Genomic DNA, 20,957 nt, shown 5'->3' with positions numbered 1-20,957 from the left:
TAAATGAAAAGTTATGTACTGCTTAAACGAAAAGCGGTTCCTAGCCTTTTTGGCACCAGGGACTGGTGCTTCTATCAGACTCTAATGCCTTATGATCCGAGGTGGAGCTGAGGCGGTGATGCCACTCACCTCCTGCTGTGTGGCCTGGTTCCTAACAGGCCACAGACCTGTATCTGTCCACAGCCTGGAGTTTGGGGGCCCCTCATATACAGTAAGTTACTTAGCTTTGTTTACTCAATAAATTATTTTTAGTCTCTACTACCATGGTTAATGATTATATATTACATAGTTTTTATTGAAGAAACGTGATGCTAATTACATTTCTTATTATTTGAGGTAGAAGATTAAAAATTAAAGCCTTTCTTGAAGCAGCCACGTGGAGTAAAAAGCTTTGACTGATTCCTATGAAGTTACTTCTACATTAAGATACAGTTCACATAAGATAATGCTACATAAAGCACATTTTACTTTTCTTTCTATAAGGTAAATAGCAAGATTGGAAATAGCTGAAACCAGGTTAAAAAGTTCAACTTTTTCCCTAACTTATTCTTTACTCATCATGTTTATTTATTTGTTAAAAATATAGTGGTGCTGATAATAGTGTTGGACAAGACAGGAAAGTCCCAGCCCTCAGGGAGCTCATAGATTATAAAGGAAAGTGGAACTGAAGTAAGTAATGGTGAGTGCCATAAAGGATGTCATGAGAATTACCAATAGGGAGACAAACCCAGCTGGACATGGGAAACAGAAGACCAAGGAGGAGCCAAATATGTGCTGGTTAGATGTTGGGAGAGGTAGGCAGAATATTCCTGGCAAAGATTATGGAGGTCTAAGGTGAGCAGGGGAATTTGAGGAAGGGATAATGTAATATGACTTGAGTGTATAGACTTAGGAGTGAGTGGAGGGTGAATGGTGAGAGTTTAAGTCAGTAAGACAGGCAAGCTGGTCCTCTAGGTTTTGTGAAGAATTTCAGTAATCCTACTTTTGGGATATATGTACAAAGCAATTGAAATCTGAATCTCAAAAGAGAGATCTGCACTCCCATGTCCATTGCAGCATGATTGACAATAGCCAAGACATGGGAACAACCTCAGTGTCCATTGACAGATGAATGGATAAAGAAACATGGTATATACATACAGCAGGATATCAGTCAGCCTTAAAAAAGAAGGAGTTCTTGTCATTTGTGACAAGAGGGATGAGCTGGAGGATGTTATGTTGAGTGAAATAAGTTGGGCACAGAAACACAAATATCGCATGATTTCACTTGTACGTGGAACCTGAAATAGTCAAATGTACATAAGCAGGGGATACAATGGTTGTTGTTAGAGACAGGGGGAAGGGGGAAATGGGGAAGGAGTTGTCATAGGGTACAAAGTTTTCCTTTTGTGAAATAAATGATTTCTGAAGATCTATAAAAAATAGGACTTTTGATGAACAATTCTGCATTGTATACTTAAAATTTTGGTAAGGAGTGGATCTTTCGTCAAGTGCTCAAATGCTCTTACTCAAAAGGAAAAAAAAAACACCTCTAAAACCAAAAACACAAAGGGAGCAGATAACTTTTGGAGGTGAAAAGCTTGTGGCATTGATAGTAATGGTTTCATGGGTGTATACTTATCTCCAAACTCATCAAATTGTATACATTAAGGGTCTATAACTTTTTGTATATCAGTCATCTCTTTTTTTTTACGTATGTATCTATACATATGTGTATATAGGATTTTCAGCTTTAATCTCTAACCCAAAGGGAAGCAAATGAAGGATTCTTTCAATGTCAGGAAGCTTTGAATAAGAGAACAGGACGACCATTTCTTCTCAATTCCTTTATAAATTGATCTACAGTGGGAATCCATTTCGAAGGATGTGATGGTTGCAGATGAAGAAATTTTTAATAAATAGTAATGTAGATTACCTCGTGAGCTAGAACTTCTTACTCATTAAATTTACACCTTTATGTTTGGTCTCTAAGAACATGAATTAAACAGCATTGCCACCTACACGAAGAAATGAGCTTCTGGCATTGGGCAGTTCTGAGTATTAGATCTCAATTGAAACAGGTATTTGCAGGTACCTCCTCCCCTTTGCGTTGATCTTTCAATATTCTTGTTCAAAAATAGGCCCTGAGAGCAACCATGTAGAATGTTTGTTTTCATTAATAACTCCAAGTGGCTGCGCAAAGACCTGTTTTTTGGCATTAGTATGCTTGTGTAGACCGAAATATAAAGGGCTCATTGTTAATATCTTTTTAGGAATGGAAAATTGAGTGTGAGTATGGCCGTGACCTCAGCCATACCAGAGGGCTATAGATGCTTGTATTTCCAGCAGAATGCACATTGACTTCTGAACAGAGGAAAAATACCTTTATTTGAAACCTTGCCACACATTGTATCCCTGAAAACTCGTAAAGCAGTTTCTGATAAGAAATAACTATGTCACTTGCTTTAGAAATCAGTCAACAAATATTTATTGTGCACCATATTTAAGACAAGAAGCTTACATATACTTTCAACCCCCCCCTCTAAAGTTCTAAAAATTAACTATTTCAGGCATCTTCACATTTTTCATCAAACTCGGTACCAGAGAGGTAAATTTGCCGTAGGACGCAAAACTAATAAGTAGTGGAGATGGGATTTAAACTTCGGTCTGGCTGTTTCAAGAGGGGGTACTGTTTTCACTGCCATGCACTGACTCCAAAGGGTTCATTTAATATTTATTAAGTTACTTACATGGACTGGTTATTTTTTGGATCACAAACCTGTGCCCGCAGGTCATGAGAAAAATGAGGGAAAGTTGTAAATTATTAAAACATTTGCTTTGAGGAAGTATTATTTGCTGTCCTGGAGCAGCATTTATTATAGTTCAACTGGCTGAGCAAAAGGCAGAATCATGGGGTAGTAGGTTTTTTACTCTGCTTAAAAGATAGTTTGTACCAGAAGAGGAAAATGTTCATGCTTGTTTATTTGTTTATCATTTTCTTAAAATATTATACCTAAATGAGGAGGATTAATGAAAGTCCAGGCTTCTTTGCAGTGTTTCATTAAAATATGATAGATAGTAAATATGAAACAACAATAAATGCACGCAGTTATTCTTGGGCGTTTATTTAAAAAGGAAGACTAGCACTTCTCAAATTATGTTTTGCTGAAGATCCACATTCTGTTAGATGTTAATGAGTGTTCTGTCAAAAAGTGGTTGGTCCCATGGTGAAATAAATTTAGGAAATTCTAGATGATACACTGGCAAACTTGATCTTTATAATTGGATTTCATAGAACATTTAATAGGTACATTATAATTACTAATTCCCAGGCACCACCCCAAGCCCATTCAATGAGACTCTCCGGGAATGGGACTCGGGCATCACTATTTAAAAAAGGCCTTCCAGGTGATCTTGGTATGCAGAAGCACTGTTGTTTTGAGACATTTTTTTGTATCCATGCTTAGGTTAGAGGCCAGTTGTTTTTCATACCCAAAAGTGTTTGTCACAATGGAGAAAAATGATGATAAATAAGACAAAGTAGGAAGGCTTTTGTAGTTTGTCGTAGATTCAGTTCTTTATTCAATGAAAGTCAGCTTGATCCCATAAACATCATATGAATCATTAGTGATGAGAGAACAGGGGGAGCCACTGTGAAGGAAGGAAATGACTGGAAAATAAGCCAACTTCCACCCTGTCTGTCTTCTGATTTCTGGCCATAAAGCTTCCCCTTTCTAGAGGCAGCAGCCAGGGCTGCCTCCCGTGTCGAATGCCCTCTGCTGCCGTTGCTGCAGCCCTCTTGGGGGCTGAAGTCTGAACTTCAGCTTTCATCTTTGTACTTTAGTCCCTTGATTCTGGCACAGGCTTCAGGTGCTATGAAGTGGGTTCTTTTTCTCTTTTAGATTGTTCTGTATGTCTGAAATTTTGTGAAATATGTTTATTAAAGATGAGGGCTGACTGCCCTTTTTAATTCCTTCTTGGAGTCCAGTGTCTCCAGCTTGTCTCCAGGAGGGATGACTCCCCATGCTCTGGGCTTGCTCTCCTCTCTAGCCACGTGTCTCCCGACTCTTTCCAGCCTCTCTGCCTCGTCGCATCCCCTCCCGGCAGCTCGTGAGCCCTGTGCTTTCTCTCTGCCTCAGAGCTTTTGCGCAGATGGCTCTCTCCTCCTCGTGAGCACTTCCTTTGTATTTTCTGGCTCGTTCTTATTTGGTATGCCCTTCACAGCTCAGCCCAGAGACCACCTTTCCTGGCACTGGCCACCTCCTCCCTCACAGCCTCATCCGGGTTAGGGGCCCCTGATGTCTGCTACAAATAGCACCCACTGCACGGTGTCACAGCGGGGATCTACACCTCTTTCTCCCTGGCCGGGTTGTATGTTCCTGAGCGCGGAGTCTGTGTTTTGTTTCCCAGTTTCCAGATTAATTCCTGGCATATCAAAAATGCTCAGCTAAGGAAAACACTCTCTTCCTTCGCTGTTCCACACACTGAACACACCTGTTCACATATTCGCAACTGTATATCCGTTTGGAACCCTTTCTCTTTTCTAAACCACCTTCTCTCTTTGTAAATCAGGGCTCCAGTCACACCTCCTCAGTGTTGACATTATATTGATTTCTACCGGCTAACTCATTTTTACTTTGCAGTATGTATTTAATGAAAATATCACATGAGTTTTATATTACCAAATGGACTGTAAACTTTTGAAGGTTACTCGTCATTCTCCCACCTCCAACTTCAAATAGGTACTGAATTGGCTGTACAGTTCTGATGGTGCTAACTCAGGCCTCATTCTCTTCGCCTACACATATACTTTCTCTCCTTGAGCCTCTTACTTACTGTTCCAGCAGTTAACTTTCTGTTTGCAGATGTCTTCATTTATTCTTTATTTTAATAAATTAATTTCTTCTTTTAATATGTATATACTGAGCACCCCTTCTAGGTGTTGGAAATGCCGCAGAAAACAAAACGGATAAAAATTCTTGGGCAGCGGCAGAAAGAAAACAAGATAAACAGGTAAAATATATAGTGTTACGTGGTAATGAAGGTATTGGAGAAAACGGACGTGAAAGGAGGATTGAGGATGTTCAGGGAGTTGCAATTTAAAATCGAAAGACATCATGATAATGTGGCCTTTCAGGAGCATGCTGAGGGGACGAACCCCGCCGATATCAGGGGAAGAAAGCAGCAGGGAGAGGGACTCGGCAGGGCAAAGGGGCTGTGCCGGCTACGCCCGAGGGACAGCAAGGGCATCGGCGTGGCTGGAGCAGGCCCGGTGGGCGCTTTGTGAGAGAGCGAGCCAGAGAAGTAACGGGGATGGGCCTGCAGGTCGTGATGAGAACTTTGCCCATTTATCAGAACCTTTGGGGGCACTCACTATAGACCCAGGGCCATTTTCAGTGCTTTGGAGGACGTGGAGATGAGTTAGGCTGAGACTCTGCCCTCAGTGAGTTCAGACTGTCGTACCAGTAAAGCCCCAGTTTGGCTGAGAAGTATCTCGGGTCCCAAATAGTGAAGCTGAGTGTTGACTTACATACACTGTCAGTGCGGGTGTAAACTGATATGCTCCTCCTGCCCCCGCGTTTAGTATGGCAAAATGTATACGGATTTCAAATATATATTTTCTTTGATCCAGCAGTTAAGCTAGTTTTTTTCCTAAGTAAATAATGAAGTATACAAAGATATATTAAGCATGTTTATAATGCCTTGTTTTTAATGTGAAAAATTGGATATTCAGCAGTAATCTTAGACAAATCATGATATCTACAATTAAGGAAGTACTTTATAGTTATTGAAAATGATGACATAGTTATTGCTACAGAGAGGTGTTTGGGATTTGTAGCTAAGTGAAATAAAGTTATAAAATAGCATGCAAAGGTGGAATCCATTTTTGTAACATATTCAAAGTGTGTAATTTATGTATTTTGGAAATCAAGATGGATATGAAGCAATGTGTTAACAGTACTAACATATGCATAGTGGAACTTAGGGGGATTTTTTTGCTTTCCTCATACCTCTCTTTTTAGTCTGATTAAATAAGAGGGAAATGACAATGAGAAAATTATTTTTCATTTTTAAAAAGAAAAAGATAAACACCTAGTTCACAATGAATCCTGTGGTCAGTGTGGACAGTACTTTTCAGCTGGTCCCTTTGGTCACATGGGTGGGCTGCTGGGTCTCCACGTAAGAAGACTGACTCGCCTTGTTAATCTACTTCCGTCTGCGCGACCAGGGCAGGGGTGAGGATACATCAGTCTGATTCGTGCTGACTCCTTCTATTTCCTAAACGTCTTTTGACATTAGCTACTCCATAGTGAAAACAAGAAATTAAAATACCACAGCATGGAAGCCGTGCTGATCAGCGGAAACTGCGTAACTGATGAGCTGAGCTGATGTGTGCTGGGCCCACTTTGGGACTCCTTGGTCCTCAATGGGAAGACATTTCTGGCCCCCCAGGACACTTATTACTAATGGTTGTTACTTCTTGAATATTACTGGTGCCTATTCATGATTTGATTGAAGAATTTTAAAAATGGATTTGTCTTGCCCCTTGCCTGTCCCCTATAGAGTCCTGACTCAGCCGAGCAGAAAAAAATTAATAGAGTTCTGAAAGGACTGAACGAAAGCTAAAGTTTCCAGCCGGTCCCCTGGGGGAGCTGGGGGTGCCTGGGCTGTGGTTTGGAGGCGCTAATCCTGCTTGCTTTGACTGTGCCAACTGTGTTTTATTTCTTTTTTCTCTCTCACTGGGCGAATTCATTGTAGAGTTTTGTACATAAAGGAAACATTCAGCATGTATTGGAGCTTCCCGCATGTGCTTAGGTAGCAGATGCTGTCGAAAGCACTCAGTATAAGAACAGAACGGCTCTCATCAATGGCATTCTTTTTCTTACTATGGATTTCTTAGCTCTCTGATAGGCTGCACCTTTGATTTAAGATTTCAAAAAGAATTTAATCATGAAAGAAAGCTCTGTGTGCCTGGCGAATCCTCTTGAAAGCAATTGCCTTTTATATCTTCAGGTTCTTAATCACCCCTTCAGTCTGCTCTGCTGTTTTATTCTCTTTTATGTTTGGATCAACAGGTAAATAACAGAGGACGATGGCTGATGCTACTTAAGGCAAGTGTAATGGAAAGAAAGGTAGGAGTGAACTCCAGGCTCAGCGGTGGGAGGAGAGAATGTGCTGTTTGGGAAACAAAAGTGATAGGGTACTGACCCACTGTATCAGAGGATGACTTTTATGCCTAAGGTTTTGCATCAGAAACACGAGAGTATTCCATATTCATTTTCCCCAAAGTGAGTGGCAGGTAACAGTAGTCCTATGACGTGTCCTAGGATGGTGTTTCAAAGTCGGATGTATTTGGGGAGTGTTATGTACTCTACACTGTGCTTTGTGGTTTACAATGTGTGTGAGCTCTGAGCAGATTTGCCATGAAGTTCTATTTTGTTGAATATAAGCATTTTTCTAACTTACTTGTTGACTAAACTCTTAGAAGATCCACTTACTACCACCTGAGTTTTAAGTTCCTTTCTTTCTTTTGGAAATATGAAAACAATAATGAGTTCCCTATAATTGAGATTATACACTGGAGTCCAACGTTAGCGTAAAAATTCGTTAATATACTAAAGAATCTTCTACTTTATATATAATTTCATGACTCTTTAAAAAGATGCACAAAAAAAATGTGACAAAATGTTAACAGCTATTTTGAATAGAGCTATTTTTTGGGTTATTTAAATATTTCTAAAATGGATATAACTGAAGTACCCATGTTAGATTTTTACGGGTCCAAGTGAGAAATAGACACAAAAGACAGATATATGAGGTCAGTATATCTCGATGTACCTCCATCATCATCATCATCATCATCATCATTTAATCATTATTATTATTACTGCTACTACTGCTACTACTAGAGCTAGACCGGCATGGACCTGCAATCACAGCTATGCTTTCTAAAACTTACTCCCTGGTTGGACGTGCTGTCCTTCCTGGAGAGCAAGTTATTCCGTGGATACACAAAGGCAGGAGAGCAGAGTCCATTCTAACACCCTTCATAGCTCCATCATAACTCAAGGTCAGTTTCGTTGCCATTTCAGAAGTACATTAAATATGTTCTCAGGTGGCGGCATCCTTTCTAGATGCTCCCACCGTGGTGGTCTGCCTGCTGTTCTCTCTTTTCCTTTCACCCAGGTGGTTTTCATGCACTGACTTCTTCACATTTGTAGATTTACATTCAGTTACAAATTTTTTCAGCGGTAATTTTATTTGTTCCCATTTTTATCTGACTGATTCTTTTGAACAGGATATACCTTTTGATCACTGTCTTCACTATGAATGTATACCACCAAATCTCAGTTATGTTTATGAGGTAAAAGTGATTTTCTTTGCTAAGCCTCAACTTCACCTTGACTTTTCCCCCTAACCTATATTTAATACATTGATATATCTGCTGAAATATATGTAGGTTTTTCTACTTTCAACTATGTTTTCCTTTGAATTACTGGGCACCTCTTCCATTGTCGTCGTCGTCGTTGTTATTATGTCAGAAATGATGTTGACTTAATATTTTTCCCATTTTAACTGAGAATATTTCATGTTTCTTTCCAGTTTTAAGTTAAAGTCTTCTCAGTCAGAATAGAAAATTATTTCGTTAGAGGCATTCTGTAGTTTCTGGGTGGAACTCAAGCATAAATGCCCTGCTCTCTCTTTCCACAGTCCATGAGGAAGAGGTGTACTAATATAATATAGATATATCTTCACCTGAGAATTAGTGGCTTTTTGTGGGTAGAGGAACATCTCTCAGAACTCGATGACATCATTGGAGCCTCTTTTTTCCTTATTTTTTGCAAAATGACTGGAGAGGACTTCTGTTTAGAAGGAATCCAGGTCATGGAAGAGCTAGAAGAATGAGGTGGAACACAGAAGAGGAAGCCTGGCAAGGACACCTTAGATATGCTCAGGTCTGGAACGCTGGGAAAAGGGCCTTATTTTCCATGCTGTCACTATGAGAGTAGTAAGATTTAGAAAGCCAGAAGAAAACCATTTAGCTTCATTTTAGTTAAACTTCAACTTAGTAAGGTCTAAAGCTAAAGGGCTTTAATGCCCCAAACTAATGCCCATAGCTCACCCAGCCCAGTGTTCGGGAAGATATTATAAACCTATCCTTATTTTTACATATAGGGGCTTCTGTTCCATTCTTCAAGAAGAAACAGCATTGGAGAAACACTTCCTGCCCTTTTATCCAGCTTCTTCCTCTAACAGGAAGAACGAGACTAATTCAGTTGGTGAGGCTAGGGAGTCCTTGAAAGCCTTTGAGTCCCATTGATGGGGGCATGGCCACTACACTGTCACTTAGGTGACATGGGACATCTCTCTCATTTATACATGCTTCCAAGGTTGGCAGGGACTGGCACTTCTTTACTCTCTTAATTTGAGCTTTGTCAGGACTCTTAAACTGCATGAGCAGATCATCAGGCATTAGATTCTCATAGGAGCACCGGTCCCTGGTGCCAGAAAGGCAGAGGACCACTGCATCAATGGGTATGGCTGTGTATCAGTAAAACTATATTTACAAAGCAGGTGGTGGGCCAGATTTGAGTCATGCAAGAGTGAGCACTTTCCGTTCAAAGTGGTCTTGACAGAAAAGGAGAGCTTTTGGAACTTAACACCTTGCGTATCAGCCTGCTCTTCTATTGACCTAACACACACCTGTAAGTCAGCTCTCTGCCAAGCTACCAGAGAGCTTGCTACCTGGAGTGAACCTCCGGGACCAGACTCTGGGCTCTATTATTCATTGCATGTGCATCTGCAGGAGTAAGAGTCCCAGCCGCTATATGTAAAGTCACAGTCTCCTATTCTTTACCTTCTCGGTCAACTCCAGTAGAGCATCCATCCCCACCAAGCTTTTGAAACTGTTCTTGTTTATTGGTCTCCGTGTCACAGAATCCAAGGGGCACTTCTCTGTACTCTCCCTGCTCAGTCACTCTGCGGTGTGCATGTAGCTGACTGCTTTCTCCTGTCTTGATGCTCTCTTCTCTTGGCTTCCATGACTTCATTTTTTCTATTTTCTTCCACTTCATTGGCTTCTTTTTACTGGTTGTCTGCGTTGGCTTCTTAGTTGCATTGTCTAAATGTCAGAGTGACCCATATTTGGGTTTTGGGCGAATATTCTTCTCTACTTGCTCTTTCTCTATAACTAATCTCATTTAATTTTTTGGTTTAAGTAACATTTATATTCAGTGATTCCAAAATTTTTGCTTCAGCTCTGGCATTTTGCTTCAAATTTAGAGCCATCTATACAATTACTTTTTTGGTGTCTGTGTTTGCATGTTTAATAGTTCTTTCAAGTTTAATCTTTTCTAGACAGAAGTAAACCAGCATTTTCCTCTGTTTTCACTATCCTTCCAGCTGACCAGGTAAAAACCCACCTCATTCTTTCTTTTTCTTTCTCACAAGCTCTACTTCCCAACCACAAGCAAAATAGAGCCCCAAACCAACTGCTTTTCTCTACTAATCCAAATCATCTGTCTGCTGGACCACTGTGACAATCCACTGACTCCTCCAGATTCTCTTCTCTTCTGGTTACAACCTGTTCTCCATGGAACAACCACAGTGCTACTTTTAAAAGGTAAATCAGAACATGTCTTTCTCTGCAGAGAACCTTAATGACTTCTCAGCACACTGGGAGAAAACCTGAAGTTCTTAGTTATTTGGCCCCTCCCAGACCCTCCAGTCGCATCTTCTCTCACTTTCTCCCTCGCACCTTTGGTTCCAGGTTCATGGCTTGTTCTGGTTGTAAGGTGTGTTGTATCTGCTGTTTCTTCTGTCTGAAATATTCTTCCTCCTAAGATCTTTGTATGATGAGTCCCATTTCTGAGCCTCAGCTCAAAAGTCATCTTCGCAGGCTTTTCCTTATCAAATATTTGTCACTTCACTCAACACCCATAGACAGTGCCTGTCGTACCACTCTTCTTATTTTTTCTCATAGCACTGAAACCATGATTAGAAGGGCATATGTTGATGTCTTTATTGTGTGTCTCCCACTACAGCGTAAGCTCCTGATAGCAGGGGCCTTGTCTGTCTAGTTGTTCTCTGTCTGTCTGCTAGCAGTGCTTAGCAGAGGGTTGCCTGTCAGTAAACATTTGTTGAAAATGAAAGAATGATATAGCTAAAAAAAGGTTATTTTCCTTTTTAAATATCTGTACCAGGAATATTGTTTACTATCTGCTTGTTCGTTTCACAAGCAGTCAGATGTCTCAGCAGCGAGTCAGAAACTTCCTTCCACCAGGCATCTCTTCTTCCTGTGGCAGTTGATTGGTTTCTGGATCTTTCTAGGCTGTTTAATCCTAGACACAGAGAGTATGGTCTGCCTTTTTTTTGAGAGAATCGCTCTAGACTGTCTTTTCTTTCCTTCTTTCTTTCCTTTCATAGTTTTCTCTACCATCCTTTTGGTCTTCTTGTACTTTTTTAGAGTATTTTGCTTTTGAATTTTCATTGATTATGGTACATAGTTATAAGTGGTAAAGAGCCTGATTCTTGACTCTGAGAGGGGCAGTTCCAGTTCACACTTGTGGTCTCAGCATAATTATCAATGGCACCCCTTTTGTTCTCAAAATTATCTCAGTTCAGGCGATATACTATATTCACCCTTAACTGATAAGCCTATGTACAGTCATTCTTGTTCTTTTGTCATTGAACCTCTGTTCTCCCAGTTTTTATCCCTCCTGGTGAGAGGTCTCAGGTGGCACTACACTCTTAGTGGATCCCCAGGGAACTCTTATTATGAATTGTCACAGCTGGCCGTTGAAGGCCAGTGTGGGCTCTGCAGCCACTATCTTCTCATACAGGGCAGACAGACTAATTTATCTAGGTGAGATAAATTAGCAGTGAGCAATTAGCCTCCTTAGAGGTACTGAGCTGGGCTTTGTGCAGGGAACTGCCTGCCTCTGATAGCTGAGTCATCAGCCCAGAGCCCACAGCCTTCAATATTTGCAAACTTCTAATTTCTCTCTACCTCATCTTCTGCCAGACGAATCGCTTGCTGTTTATTAACAGGTCTGCTAGTCAAGACTGAAATAAACTTTATTTCTTTTTTCCTTTTGTTTTTTCTTTTTTCATCTTATTTGTTCTCTTTAGCCTGCTTGTGCCTCACTGGCATACCCTTCGTGAATCAATAGTAAATCATTTTACTTATTGGTTATGTTAGCAAAATCTTTCATAGTCACAATTTGTTAGCCATTGATTTGTATGACTTGAAATGCTGTGGTATACTTTTAAATAGTCTATAATTCAGATTTCTAACACTGAACTCTATTAGTTTTCAGCTAAATTAGTTTTAATTTACCTCATTTCACAAGGGAATCCTACATGGGGTGATGTTTCCCTGTGGCAGCTGTGATTTGACTCTATATCTCCCATAATAAATATTTTTTAGTTATTCTAACATCATTTTGATAATGTTTTCTGCTAATAGCATATACCATTATATCTTTGCCATCATGTAGCCTATTTAATATCAGTTTACTTTGGGAGGCTATTTTTAGTCTGAAGATTTCTACCAATTCTGTTTTTGATGCTTTAAGATGCAAGTTCTAATTCTATTCATTGGTGTTTAAATAAGTAGATTCTGAGGTTTTCATTGTGTTACTTAGTTTTTGCTGTGTAACAAATTGTCTCAAAACTTAATTGCTTAAAACAATAATCATTAATTGAGCTTATGCTTCAATGGATTTGTGGTCTGGGCCAAGTTCAACTTGGAGGTTCTTGTGTGGATCTTGGCTGGGCTCACTCAGGCAATACAGTCACGTCAGTTCTGTTCTCAGGGCTTGGCTTGCAGTAGGCTGGAGTGGTGGGGCGAATGGGGCACATGTTCTCATCATTTAGCAGACTCTTCTGGGTTTATTCACGTGGCTGAATGGTTTCCAAGAACATCAAAATGACATGCTCCAGAATACAAGTGATTTTTAAGCCACTGCTGTCATATTTACTAATGTCTAATTGGCCAAAGTAAGACTTATGGCTAAAATCAGAGTCACTGTGAGAGGGCAGTGCAGAAGGGCATGGGTACAGACAGAATTATTGTGGCGTTTTTTTTTGCAAGCAACTGAGCAAAAGATTATACACCGAAACAGTGTCATAATTATACTTCATGGGTATAATTTAGTGAAATCTACTCATAAAACTTATGGAAGTGTAGTTACAAAAGTCAGAAGAGGACTTTATAATTTCACCCAGTTATCCCATGATGTAATCCTAGAGAATCATGTTTTAGTGAGGCTCTAATATATTTTAGTAAATTTTATGGTCTGAATTGTGTTTCCCCCAAGTCGCATGTAGAAGTCCTGATTCCTAGTGCCTTGACATAAATTCCCAGGAACTGTACTTGGAGATAGGGCCTTTAAAGAGGTAATTAAGATAAAATGAGGTCATGTGAGTGGTTCCTAATCTGTCATGACTAGTGTCCTTATAAAAAGGGGAGATTAGGACAGATATGTGTATGCCCAGAGGAAAGTTCATGTGAGGACAAAGAATGAATGAGAACATCTACAAGTCAAGAAGAGAGGCCTCACAAGAAACCAAACCTGCCGACTCTTTGATCTTAGACTTTTCAGCCTCCAGCACTTTAAGAAGGTCTGTTGTTTCGGCCACTTAGTTTGTGGTACTTTGTTAATGCAACCTTAGCAAACTAAGACGACAATTCAATTATATATCACAGAATGCATTCAGTACTTAAAGAAATGCTCGTTCTCTACCCAGTGTTATGTTAAGATATTAAGAATGACGCCGAAGAAAAACACATTTCAACCACTCTCTCAAAAATCATTATTAAGTTCTGGCTCCATTTGAGAAAACTATGTTAGCATTTTTGTGATTTCAGCACAAATAGATATAGATGGAGATATAGATGCATAGATATAATGCAGTTGCAAAGATAGGACTGAGGCTTGGGGGCAAATATATGCTTATGTAACAGTGTGCTAATTTTTCATTATACCTATTTCTTTAAATTCTTATTTACTTATTTGTTTGAACCCTCACAATTCCATGTGTTCCTGTAGGATAAACAATGTTTTCTTTACCTTTGTTCTCTGGTACATAACAATCGATGAATATTTTTCGTTACAGCTTTACCTGATATGAGCTAGAACAGAGAGAGAGAAGGGTGTCAAGAATAGTCTGGGAAGGAAGATAACATCAAGGGTGGTTGACTGGGAGTAATGACAGCCGATGACAAGGAGGCAGAAGAGCTATTCTCGGGCTCTGGAACTGGGAAGCTCAGGTATGAATTCTTTTCAGCTGTTCCAGGAAGTAGATAGTTATGTCAGATTGAAATAGGTTTTATTCCAGTGCCATTTATTCCCTATTTCTTAGTGGGTTCAATTTGTTTTTGGGGTCTAACTTTGCAAGCTCCGGTTTTCATCTGCTATTATCCTAAATGTTATGGATTTCTTGAAAAATGCCATATATAAGCACACAATGTTCTGGTTCAGCTAGTATCCAGAGATGCAAAGGAAATTCCCAGGTAGAGAATAGATTTATTTGAAGACCCTATGGGAAAGGGAAGCCATAATTATTTAAGCTATAGACATAAAAGAGTTTTTGATTCTTTTTCTAGGATGCAGAAACTCATATTAACTTTGTACATAGAGGCAGTTCTCATTCAAAATTTGTGCAAGGAAGGGAGATTGCCTCTATATTTTCACAAGAGCAGAAGGTTTATGGTTATGCTTACCCATTTCTCAGGATGACTGCTCTTAAACCTAGCAGTGGTTTCAACATGTCAACTTCTAAACCATTTCCAGTTGGAATTAAAGCCGGTGTGAAATTCCGAAGGGACAAGAGCTAAAGGGAAATAACCTCTCCTGAAGCAGAAAATGCAAAGTGAAAAATGTGAATAGAACTTTGAAAAAAACATTACTTTTTATAAGGTGTAATATCACTTTTGGTAGACTCAACTTTAGCCAACTTAAAGGGTCATATATGCCTACCAGATAATTTCACATAGACATAGACTGTTAAATGCATTACTTTCGTAGGCACTAAAATTAGCAAATATTTTAAAAAAATTAGCAAATATTTGTAAAATTAGCATATATTAAAAAAATATTTAAAAGCTTCAGAAGAGGAAGATGCCAATATTGATGGGAAAAAGTAAGCACCTCTGAACACTGAGTGATATGCATTTCACTGTGGAACACTCTTATGTAAGTAAATGATATTGATTTTAAATATAAAGAGTGTGGGTGGAAATCAGAGGAAAAAGAGAAAATAGAAATTACAAGCAAAGAAGCTTGCTTAACCAGGGTATTACTTCCAGATAGGAAAATGAGACTATGAGAGAAAATGGTTTTCTCCTCTGTAAGAAAATAGTCTCCTAGACGACTATGAGAGATAAAGCTCTGAGAGGTCTCCAGGGGGCCTTCTTACTTTGGGGGGAGGGTAGTAAAGGGAGAGAAAGGCTGTCTTTCAGGCAGAGAGGGATGAAGAGAGGAGGAAGTGGAGAGCCAATGTCCAGGAAGAAACTTTTCGGTCTTCAAAGGGAATAAAACATGAGCTGCTAGGTGAAGCTATTCATACCCTGACCACTTTTATATTAAATTTATTTATTTGAATAAATAATACATTCCTGTGGCAAAAAAAAAAAAAACCCTTGAAAGGTACAAAATGTAAACTGTAATTCACCCTCCATTCATTCCCTATTTTTTTTTTTTTGAATTTTTATAATAGTTTATTTGAGCCAAAACTGACAGTAATTGCCAGGAAGCAATTATAAACATATTTGTAAAAATCTCAAATACTTCACTCCATTCTTCATTTTTAACCTTGAATTTCCCACTTCCCCGTTTTTTTTTTTTTTTTTTCTATTTAGAGGTAATCTAGGAAAAGACATGATTTATTTTCTACCCAAAAAAGAAAAAGAAAAAATAAACATAAGTGGTTGATAACACATTAGCAATGGAACCTTGGTTTCTTCATTTAACATCCTTTTGGACGTGAACCGTTTCAGTACATGTAGAAACATCTCATTAGAAAAAATGCTCGAGAGAAATCTATTTTATAGATACATATCAGATTGTTCCACAGGTTTTATAGCTATATTTTAATATTTGGGTGTGTGTTTTGCTGTCCTACCTTTTTGAGTCAAATGCTTATTATGAGTTTTTATTTTTTCTTCTTCAACAATAAAGGCATTTATGACTATAAATTTGCCTCTGATTTCTTTCACAAAAATGTTTCTATATTGTAGCCTCATTGTCAGTAATTTCTAAAATATTCTGAAATTTTCAGTTTTGATTATTCTTTAATTGAAAGCTATTTTAAAAAGTTCTTTCTCCTCCAAGGTGGTAGTCTTTTTATTATGCTCTGGCTATCAAAATATAGTTGACTTCCTATGTATAGGCTGATTTACTTTGCTGTTGTAACAATGGATGTTTCTTAGGAAAACACAAAGCATATTCCACCTGGAAGTAGTGCTCTGCGCTAGTCTCACGTGATAATGCCCGAGGAATTCTTTCTGGCCCTATTGTCACCAGCTGTCAGAATTATATAATCTCACAAAGAAAACACTGAGATTTAGGCAATATCTACTGCATCCAGCCAATAACAGTGAGGATGCCATGCAGAGAAATCACACATTTCCATGCCATGAACACTAAATGTAATTCTGTTACTTAGTCCAAACTAGTATTTGGTGTTTCCTGCCATATTTGAAAGATTCATAAATCTCATTTTTTTTTTCTTGTGTAACTAAAAAGAAATTCTCTTCTCCTTGATGGAAAACATCCACTTTGGGGAGTAGGCATTGCATTCTCTGTACCCTCTCTTAATTCGAATTTCACTCTCTTTCCCACTAGAATGCCAGAGGGCAAGTGTTTCTTTTAAGGTGAACTATGAAAACTGACCAGGACCGACTTGGCTAAGAGATTAAGCCTGACTTCTCAGAGGGCCATTGTTTGCATTGTGGATGCAGGATCCCCTCCTCCTTTCACCCCCCCCCCCGCCCCCCCCAAAAAACATTCATTTACTGTAGTGCCATGTAAGTGGATGTGAAGCATCTAGTTACGAGGAAGATGTGTGGTCCATATTCAGGCACTGGGTGGGCCTTGCTCAGAGAAATGTCGCTGCATTTCTCAGGCATTTGTGTATCATGGGTTGTACCCAAGGGATGGAAGAAAAGCACAAGTGCCCTTTCATTTTATGAGAGATATAGTAATTTGTGGATACACAGGGGAAAACAGAGCTTTCAATAAATCACTAATTTTAGAATTTCCAAAACATAGATCGGTGAGAGAACAACAGGTCCAAAAGAATGAGTAATGGTTAATGTAACCCTCATTTCTTTTATTTCTCACTTCTTTTCTTCTCCAAGCTTACAGATGGTTTCTGGGCAAAACTAATTTATTGATTATAAGACATATACTTTTCCGGGTTGAGAAATAATATTAGCTTACATAGTGTAATAATTCTGTTAAAATATCTAATTAAGTGATTAATTCTATTTAAGAGTATCTTCTGATACCTGTGCCTTACAGTCATTTACAGACTGATAGGCTAATAGCAGTGAGTAAAACTTGAATACAATTAATTTGAAATAGTGTAGCCTGTTTCCTTTTTCAGGAACAAGACATTTCTTTCCCCAAATGTAAATCCTATACGAGACTCCTACACAAATTTACCGAATTACAGTTGACCTTTAAACAAAATGGATTTGAACTGCGTGAGTCCACTTATATGCAGATTTTTTCAATATTGTAAATGTATTTTCTCTTCCTTATGATTTTCTTAGTAACATTTTATTTTCTCTAGCTTACTTTATTGCAAAAAATACAATATATAATAAACATGACACACAAAATATGTGTTAATCAACTGTTTATGTTATGGTAAGGCTTTTGGTTGACAGTAGGCTATAGTAGTTAAGTTTTTCAGGAGTCCAAAGTTATATGTGGGCTTCAGACTGGGCAGCAGGTTGGCGTCCCTAACCCCTGCATTGTTCAAGGTCAGCTGTGTTCATGAAGAAAACTCTGCCTTCGAAGAGTGTTACCAGGTAGAAGGCGGAGTGAGCAGAGCCTGGGAGGACCCCGGTTCTCATGCCGGCTCTTCAGCCAGCTCAGCGGGGGATTCTCTGCATGCCATTCCACCTCTTTGGGCTTCAGTTTCTTTGTCTCCAATGTGAGGCAGTTGGAATAGAAATTCAAGGTTCCTTATAACTGTGATATTTAGAGACTGGAATGAATATGAGCTACATTCCCCAGAAGTTTACAGACCAAAAGTATCATTATTTGGATTTAATGAAAAATGTATGGCTATTTTTCCTTTTATGTAAGAACTCTTCATGAAAAGTTGTTTCAAATGGAAATTTATTTCTAATGGGAAAAATATTTTGAATTACTACTGAGCAGTTGATCATGGGGATTTTAATATAATGAACTGATTATTTTCTTATCCACAAGCAGAAAAAAACAATGTGTCTCTTAAAATGACCAAAGTAGCCCCCCAAACCACATACAATGAGATACAGATTTATATATACAAAGTGGCCATAACATTTTTTTCTTTCAATTTTTTTTTTTTTATTGTGGCAAAATACACCTAACAAACTTCACCATCTTGAACATTTTGAAATGTACAGTTCAGTGGCGTTAAGAGGTTCATATCATTGTGCAACCATCACCACCATCCGTCTCCAGAACTCTTTTCATTTTGCAAAACTGAAACTCTATACCCATTGATCAGTAACTCCCCCAGCCCCAAGCCCTGCAGGCCCTGGTAACCACCGGCCAAAACTTTGAATTCACAAGGTCAGTTGCCTTTGTTCCATTCTCATTCTCTTTTACCTCTTCATGGCATTGGACACCATTGACCAACTTCTACCTTTTGAGCTTTTTTCCCCCATAACCTCTCTTTCTGTGTTCGTCAGCTGCTCCCCTTCTCGCAGCATCTTGTCTTTTTCTTTCTTCCTACTTGGATATTCAGAGAACCTCAGCCATGATTCTTAGCCTACTTCTCTCACTACGCTTTTCCTCAAAACATCAATTTTGTATGTGTGTGACTTTAACGTGTATTTGGACAGTTCAGAAATTTGTGTTTTTGGTCCTGTTCTGCCCTCTAATCTCTTGTGTACACCTTACCATTCAGAAGTATTGCTGTCATTTCATATTTAATGTGACCAAGGATTTCATCTATTATCGTCTCTTCCAGAACTTGTTCCTCTGTTTTCTGTCTCTCTTTTGCTGCTGTCTTAATTTATGTCATCATAAGCTCCCAGAAACTCAGATGCTTCTTTATCTCTTGTCCCCACTCACTAAGTACAGTCAGTTCTATCTGTGAAAATATTCTATCTTTTACTTTCTCTTTCCACTGCAGCCACTCAGGTAAAACTCTTGGTGGGCTGCCTCGGTCGAACAAGCATTACGCTCACTCCTGCCTCATTTATTTTCCCCAAAGACAACATTCCTTATGTTTTTCACTTCTCTGAACCTCTTTCCCATACACATGAAGGCCATTCTAATTCCCACTGATCTCCCCTTTCTCTAAAATTCTGTAGTCATGGCTGGTACCACAAGAACCTTAGCATTACTTAGAGCCCTAGATTGCTTGATCTCTCATGTATTTTGGGTCCCTCTCATTTAATTGCAAATTTCTTGAAGGCATAGTTCTACATAGCTGCTTAATGACTGAAGATGTTACATCAGGTAGCAAAGTCATGGATTTGGTTAGCTGTAGACAGGACAAGTTTAAAAACGTATGGGTGAAATTTGTAAAGCTTCTTTTAAAGTAAAGGAGTCTTGGTCAAATAGTGTTTGTTTTTCAGGTTGACCTTATTGTAGTGCAGTTAATGAGATCAGGTATTAGAAAGTAAAGCTATAGGTTTTAGAAGGAGGCCAGAAAGAGTCAGAAGCTGGAGAAAGCTCCAGTGTAGACACCAACCAGATTATGATGTGGCTTATCAACAGGTCACCTTTCACATGCTTGTGGTTAATTTGTGATCCAGCTCTTTGTCTTAAAAAGAAAGTTCTGGAAGACTCTGTTGCATGTGTATCACAAACAGCCATAAAGCTATGTTGACATTAGATTATTCTGAAGGTGAAATTTCCCCTTTTAAAAGGAATTTTCTGTATTGTCTATACTCTGACATTAGATGGAGATAGAGAGTTAGAGACATAAAGTCCAAAGATCTAAGGTCACAAAGTTTAAGGCCTAACCATCCCTCCCTTAAGTCAGAAAATGGGATGAATTTACATTTGCATGATCTGTCTGATTTGAGATTTATCAGCTTTATTCATCTGTTTTTTGTTTTGTTTTCTCTATTGTTTTTCTCTTTCTCTTCAGTTTCTTGTATTTCTTATCTTTAAATTTCTTCTGGTTGCGTTGGTTTGATTTTTTTTTTTTCTAGTTTCTTAATGTAGAATCTTCTTTTATTGATTTTGGAAATTTCTTCTTCACTAATATATACATATAATGTTAAAAATAGTCTTCCAAATGTTTTAGCTTCCAGAAATTTTGATATAATTCCATTTTTATTCAGTTCTAAAGATTTTTTTAACTTCCTCTTATGGACTGAATATTTATAGCTCCTCCAAATTCATATATTGAAACCCTAACCCCAATGTGGAGGTATTTGGAGGCTGGGACCTTGGGTGGCAATTAGGATTAGATGAGGTCATGAGGGTGGGGCCTCGAAGATGGGATCAGTGTCCTTACAGCAGAAGAAGAGAGACTGAGGTCAGCTCTCTCTCGCTCTCCAGCATGTTGAGGACACAGCAAGGAGGGAGCCACTCGCAGGCCAGGACGAGGGCTTTACTGTGAGCTGCTGGACGTCTCTGCATCTAGAACTGTGAGAAATAAATGTCTGCGGTTTAAGCCATCCGGTCTGTGGCATTTTGTCATAGTGGCCTGAGCAGACAGACACACTTCTCTCAAGAATTACTGTTTGACCCATGAATTATTTAAAAGTGTGATGTTTCATTTCCAAATATTTG

At 38.8% G+C, this 20,957-nt stretch overlaps 1 protein-coding gene across 1 annotated transcript in view; it reads left to right on the top strand.

Moving 5' to 3' along the window:
* The window catches only part of CHRM2 (cholinergic receptor muscarinic 2), a 506,666-nt gene that overhangs the window by 56,177 nt on the left and 429,532 nt on the right, over window positions 1–20,957 (top strand). The window contains exon 6 of the transcript XR_004954036.1: window positions 14,101–15,033. The gene's annotated coding sequence lies outside the window, so the exon portion shown is untranslated. Of the gene's footprint in view, window positions 1–14,100 lie in introns of the transcript that reaches the window.

The sequence above is a fragment of the Rousettus aegyptiacus genome, unplaced genomic scaffold (assembly GCF_014176215.1).
Source record: "Rousettus aegyptiacus isolate mRouAeg1 unplaced genomic scaffold, mRouAeg1.p scaffold_m13_p_13, whole genome shotgun sequence".
NCBI classification, from domain to species: Eukaryota; Metazoa; Chordata; class Mammalia; order Chiroptera; family Pteropodidae; genus Rousettus; species Rousettus aegyptiacus.
This window is presented reverse-complemented; position numbering and strand designations above follow the sequence as displayed.